Source organism: Mytilus californianus, unplaced genomic scaffold (assembly GCF_021869535.1).
Source record: "Mytilus californianus isolate M0D057914Y unplaced genomic scaffold, xbMytCali1.0.p SCAF_27, whole genome shotgun sequence".
In the NCBI taxonomy this organism is placed as follows: Eukaryota; Metazoa; Mollusca; class Bivalvia; order Mytilida; family Mytilidae; genus Mytilus; species Mytilus californianus.
Window position 1 is genome coordinate 2,319,385 of NW_026262676.1, and position 6,835 is coordinate 2,326,219.

The 6,835-nt window shown below is 34.7% G+C and overlaps 1 pseudogene; it reads left to right on the forward strand.

Moving 5' to 3' along the window:
- The first annotated feature begins 1,137 nt into the window (after window positions 1-1,137).
- LOC127732760 (uncharacterized) lies at window positions 1,138-6,538 on the forward strand (annotated as a pseudogene).
- The last annotated feature ends 297 nt before the right edge of the window (window positions 6,539-6,835 follow it).

Below are 6,835 nucleotides of genomic sequence, written 5' to 3' on the forward strand. Positions count from 1 at the left end.
TCAATTTCATCCTTGAAATCGGAAAAAAAATATCTTCATTATCGAATATCTTTATTTAGTAATGCCATGTGTGCTCGCAGAAGCGAAATATAATGATCAATATCCATTATCTTGCGTCCGTGACATCTGTACCAGATGTTCAGCAACAATATAACCAGTTCAAAACATATAGTGAAAGCCTGGTATGTATGATGAGTTTATGTGCAACTTCTGTGTCCATGCCACTGCTGTATAGACGAAATGCGCGTTTAAAAATATATATAAGCGTGGTACCTTCAATTAGTATTCGGAGATACAAAATTGGCGCCTGAGGCGGATGAAGGATTTCTATAGAAGAGGAGCACTTAGTCATGTGCTGTATAAGTTGGAGCACTGACCTAATTTTGCCAAACATTCCTGTTAATTTTGGACTATTTTCAGATTAGATATCCCCCAGTCCTTCTATTGATACACGTAACACCCTCAAGTTTATGTTATGATTATATTTCTTTCAGTTTGATAACTTCTTAATTTCTAACAAATTATTCTCTACAGTGTTAAATCACCTTCTGAATGATATTTTTTCAGCGTTTTCTTTGTTTACTGTTTCGGCTTTGAAATTGTCCTTAACCAGTATAAGGGTCACCTTTCAGCGAAACTGAATCTGTTTCATTAAAGAACTGTATGAGCTCATCTGGAACCGATGTCAGTTGAATTGCCCCAACTATTTCAAGGTCCCCTATATTTAGGATGGTTTCTGGCATGGAACAATAGGTATATTGAAATGCTGATTTTGCCGAATTAATAAAGTCAGTGTTATTTCTTTTTAATCAGGCTCTCATGTTCATTATTGCTTGTAGATATGCAGTGTCTGACGTAAGGGACTAAGAGTTTGCAAGATTTTTAAAACTGGCAATTCCACTTTTTATGAACTACAATCTTAATGAAATTTTATCTCTCATTTCTCCCATGTGAACACAAAACGCGCGTCTGGCGTAATAAAATTATAAGCCTGGTACCTTTGAAAAGTATTTCTAATATATTTTTAGGGAGAATTTAACAAAACCCCATTAGGGGTCATGTAAGGGTCATTCAAACACATTCTTCTTTAATATGTAAAATTTTATTTTTGATATAAAAATTATTTAAGGTGGAAGGATGGACAGTCCTGGCCATTGTGCCCAGTACTGCACCTACACATTTATGGAAATGGATACTAAAAAGATTGTATGCATAGTGACCATTAACAAACGGATGACCGATAAAAAAAGTACAAATCTGGAGAAGGCCTGTTTCCTGAAATGTTTACAGTTTCTATTAGGAAAAGGATGAAGATAGCTGAAATAGTTACTGATGCCCATGTCCAAGTGGAAGCATTAATGAGTAAGTTGTATAACGATTTCTTATATACAATGTATGCATAAGTTATAGTATAATAAAAAATTGTAAAAAGTTTTTCGCAAGGAGTAATTGTTTCCTTTGTCAATATATTGCACTAAGTGTGTACACATTAAAATACAACTGAAGCAAAAAGTTTAAAAAAAACTGTACATTAATAAACGTCAGGTCTCAGTTGAAAACCCATTATTCTATGGTAAAGATCGTATCTGGTCTATATCTTGAGAACCGTTATTATTTCAAAACTAATAATTGACATACATATATATTAACTATAATGATTGTATCATAATGTATGTAATGTAGGTCAAAGGTCAAGGTAAACAACTTGGGTTGGAGTTGAGTACCCTGCGTCCCATGGTAAAGATCATGTTCTTTACATATGCACAGTTTTTTTTTAAATAATTTGACATATGCTGAATTAACTATGTTCAGTGTACTGCATGTATATTTAAAACTGTTTAATTATGTATAATTTTCATTCAGGTAGAGAATTTCCAAATATCAAACATTCCTTTGATATTTGGCATGGGGCCAAAAATCTAGGAAAGAAGGTCCTAAAGGTAGGTATCATAGAAACAAGTTAATTCATATATTATTCATGTCTGTTTGTCCATCAACTTATTTATCTAATCTGAAACTCAGCCTTAACGAGTGAATGAATTTTGAAAAGAAACCTTCATGGAGTCATTATTAATTGAATTCATGATGCCATTTCATTATTGATTGCATTGTTTTTGTTTTTTTTTTCTACAAATAGAATTCCAATTTTAGGTGGTATTAATTTTGTTATTTTGAATAACAGTTATAATAAGCTTTAAAAATACATTTTATCATGAATATATACAATAATCTTTTGTTCGACAAGAATCTGCTCTTTGTTTTAATGAAACTTATTTTCAAGAGGCTTGTCAGGAAAAGGAAAAGACATGTCTATTGGAATGGACTAGACATATTGTAAATCACTTTTGGTATTCTGCAGATGTATCAAAGTCTATTCATTGTAACACAGTGATGACTGCTGTACCCATGTTTTGACTATTTTATTTATTATGTCTGTTTTGTTCTCGCATCGTTGTAAATATAACGGAATTTGATAAGACTGTCGTACAAGTGAGAGGTTTAGCGCTATAAAACCAGGTTCAATCCACCATTTTCTACATTTGAAAATGCCTGTACCAAGTCAGGAATATGACAGTTGTTGTCCATTCGTTTTTGATGTGTTTTGTCATTTGATTTTACCATGTGATTAGGGACTTTCCGATTGAATTTTCCTCGGAGTTCAGTATTTTTGTGATTTTACTTTTTTTCAAGAATTCATGGTATGTTACGATATGGTAGTACATGTTCTTGTCTATGGTTATTGTTTGATCTGTTTATATTTTAGGATTAAATACCACCTCGTCCAGTAAAATTCAGAAAAAGAAATCATTTTAAAAAGAAGCGACTAAAAATCAGTAATGAATGCTTTAAAGACATAAGAGACATGTATCAAAAAAAGAAAATTATGTATGAATATTTTACTCCCGGCTTGAAAAAATATCATTGTCCCATAGGGGAAAATTAAATTGCATCGTGTGAGAAAAACAAAATAAGAATAATTATGTCCTATGGGAAAGATCCTGTCCGCTCCATATCTTGAGAACTGTTATGATTTCAAAGACTGTACTTGACATGTATATTAACCAACATGAACAACTTTGTAGGTCAAGGTCAAAAACAGGTTTCAAACATGAACAACTTTGTAGGTCAAAGGTCAAAAACAGGTTTCAAACATGAACAACTTTGTAGGTCAAAGGTCAAGGTAAAAACCTTAGGTTTCAGTTGGGAATCCCATTTTCTATGGTAAAGATTTGTCTGTTATTTACAGCAGGGCCCACATGGATGGCTCCCATCTCCCTGATATCTAGTTTGGTACAATCATGATAATGTTGCAATTTATATGCAAGTTTAGGAATTTTAGCTAGCTTAGGATTTGCATGACGTCACATGTCTTTTTTCTTGTCTCTATATTCTCATTTCCCTATTTCTTTGTAATTTGCAGTATAAGGTTGTATTTCTCATATGAATTTATTCCTCAATTGCTATTTTGATTTTACAGGGCGTGTGGTGTGGAATGATACACCATGTTGTTAATGAGCATGAATGGTCTATGTCGTACACTGACGATGGAACATATTCCTGTAAACATGGTCCGTTATGTGAAGAGAGGGAAAAGGGTTGGTTGAAAGCTGGTTCACCAGCTCATGATGCTGCCATTGGAATTCTGATGGACAAAAGATTCATTAAGAAAATTCCTTACTACTTAAACTGCAGGTATGATATAAGTTATCTACGTTCATATCCTAAGATATGGGTATTTTAATCTCATGAAGTACCCAAGTACTCCTGAGGCAAGGCGGAAGGGTTTACAAGGTACTGAAGGGTGTTAAAATACCCATATCTACCAATATGTACGTAGATAGACGGCGACAATAGATAACAATGGTAAATGGGTAGCGACATCCAGGAATATGTCTTAGCAACACGCTGGGAATATGGGTTTTTTAAAGACATGTCATCAGCCTATAAATATCCAAAAAAATATACGAAGCCGGTGATAAGATATTCTATCAAAAATTGGAATATTGAATAAAAAATCACAAGACAAAAAAAGACCAAATAGGTATCTTAAAATAATAGTAAATTTTCAGTCAAACAATATGTAAAGGAAAATATCAAGTGCATTTATATCCCCACTAAAAGGGGGTGGGCTGTAACCTCTGTCTGTCTGTCCCCATGGTTTTTTATGCCCCTGCCGTAGCGGAGGGGGCATTAAGTTTTACCCTTGTCCGTCTGTACGAACGTACGTCCATACATCCCAAAATTGGTTTCCGTTCTCTAACTTGAGTTTGCTTCAACCAAATGTTATGAAACTTATACATAATGCTTATTACCACAAAACACAGATCAAATTTGAGTTTTGGTGGCGTCACTTTAACCGTTCTAGAGTTATGACCCTTTATAAATGGAATAATTGCAAAATTTTTATTTTCCGTTCTCTAACTTAAGTTTGCCTCAACCAAATGTTATGAAACTTACACACAATGCTTATTACCACTAAATACAGATCAAGTTTGAATTTATTTAGCTTCACTCTAACCATTCTAGAGTTATGCCCCTTTATAAATGAAAAAATTGCAAAATGTTTAGTTTCCGTTCTCTAACTTAAGTTTGCCTCAACCAAATGTTATGAAACTTACACACAATGCTTATTACCACAAAACACAGATTAAGTTTGAATTTTGGTGGCGTCACTTAAATGGTTCTAGAGTTATACTCCTTTATAATGGAAAAATTGCTAAATTTTTAGTTTCCGTTCTCTAACTTAAGTTTGCCTCAACCAAATGTTATGAAACTTATACACAATGCTTATTACCACAAAACTCAGATCACGTTTGAATTTTGGTGGTGTCACTCAAACTGTTCTGGAGAAATGCCCCTTTATAAATGGAAAAATTGCAAAATTTTCAGTTTCCGTTCTCTAACTTAAGTTTGCCTCAACCAAATGTCATGAGATTTACACACAATGCCTATTACCACAAAACTCAGATCAAGTTCAAATTTGGGTAGCGTCACTTTTACCGTTCTTCAGTTATGTCCCTTTATAACTATATGATATGCAAGCGGGGGCATTATCCACATTTATTTTGACTCATTTTCCACAAACTACACATTATGGCTTTTTGAAATATGGTATCAAGGTTTATATGAGCATGCTATACTGTGCAATATGTTTTCAATTTCATTACTTATTAACTTTCTGTTTACCTTATAATTTAAATGGGGATATCATTAGTGAGCAGTAGCTTACAGATTCACTTGTTATTTACTTTTTTTTCAGGAGCACAGCTGAATTGGAAAATTTCCAAAACTTGATCCTTAAATATGCTTCCAAGCGCCATTCTTTTAATCCAGTTTCATACAGAGCTCGCAATCTCTTAGCAGCCCTGGATAATAATGCTCATTGCCAAAGGTCAACAAAGATGGCAGCACTAGGTAAACTTTTATTTTTATGCCCCAACTACGATAGTATTAGGGGCATTATGTATTCTGGTCTGTGCGTCCGTTCGTTTGTCCGTCTGTCCCAGGTTAAAGGCCCCCAAGGGTGACTGGGGAATAGAAATATGGTCACCATTGGTCTTCCTCCGACCGGCGGTAAAACCCTCGCTAAAGTGGGGCGTCCGTTTGGCTGTGCGGGATGTACAAATTTGCAGCCACGTCCGGTCAGAATGGGGACGTTAAATCCGATGCCTCGTGTAAAGAGAGTGCCACGCTCTTTGCACGTTAAGAACCCTTGCAACAACTCTTTGAGTGGTCCGTAGGTGACCTGTTGCAAGGCTAAATTTCTGTCCCCATCCAATATACCCTCATTTCCCGTGGCAGTCTAAATTTTTTCGATCTTAATACCGGACGCCCCTCTTACAAAACCTACCTATTGTATTTATTGTAAATTTGTTCTCGTCCTGAATATGCATGAAATATTTGCCACTGGACGTTAAGCAACCAACCAACCAACCAACCCAGGTTAAAGTTTTTGGTCAAGGTAGTTTTTGATGAAGTTGAAGTCGAATCAACCTGAAACTTTGTACACATGTTCCCCATGATAAGAACTTTCTAATTTAAATGCCAAATTAGATTTTGACCCCAATTTCACGGTCCAGTGAACATAGAAAATGATAGTGCGAGTGGGGCATCCGTGTACTATGGACACATTCTTGTTTTTATTTGGAAAAATTGTTTATGGAATAGTACAATACTGTCAGCCTCCATAGTATGCAGACTGCAATTCAAACTTTAAAAAAATATTTTTAGGTATCAGAGATACTTCAGCAAGACTGGTATTCAGTGGTCAGTGTATGCTAAAAGGGAGGACAAAGACTATCACCATGTTCCTACCATAATAAAAACCATAGTAGAAAACCGATTACAAGATCCTGTTGGGATGAACAGAAAAGTGCTGCTAGATGTCAATGACCCAAGGAGAGTATCAGCAGTACTTGCACCAACCTTGCCACCATCAACAGCTGATCTTGTCGCACAAAAGATATCAAGATTTAACAAGGAAGACCCAGAAAAAACTCTTGATTACAGTTGGACTGATGGATTGTTGTCCGTATAACTACTAGTTGTTTATAATATTTCATGCATAAATAATTGTTCATGTATCTTAGAAAGTGTTTTATGGTCAGACAAAAATAAAATTGCCCAACATTTTATTCCAGATCAGCTCTTATTGATTGTGTACCTGTATTGTACGAATTAGAATAGACCTTGTATGCTAATGATACTAAGTCATTGTAATTTAGTATTAAATAAGTCAAAATGTCTCAGATTGTTTTACACAGGACTCCCTTGTCTTAAAAGATTAGTATTTCAGAAGGTAGAAGACCAGGATGCTTTATATTTTGTATATAGA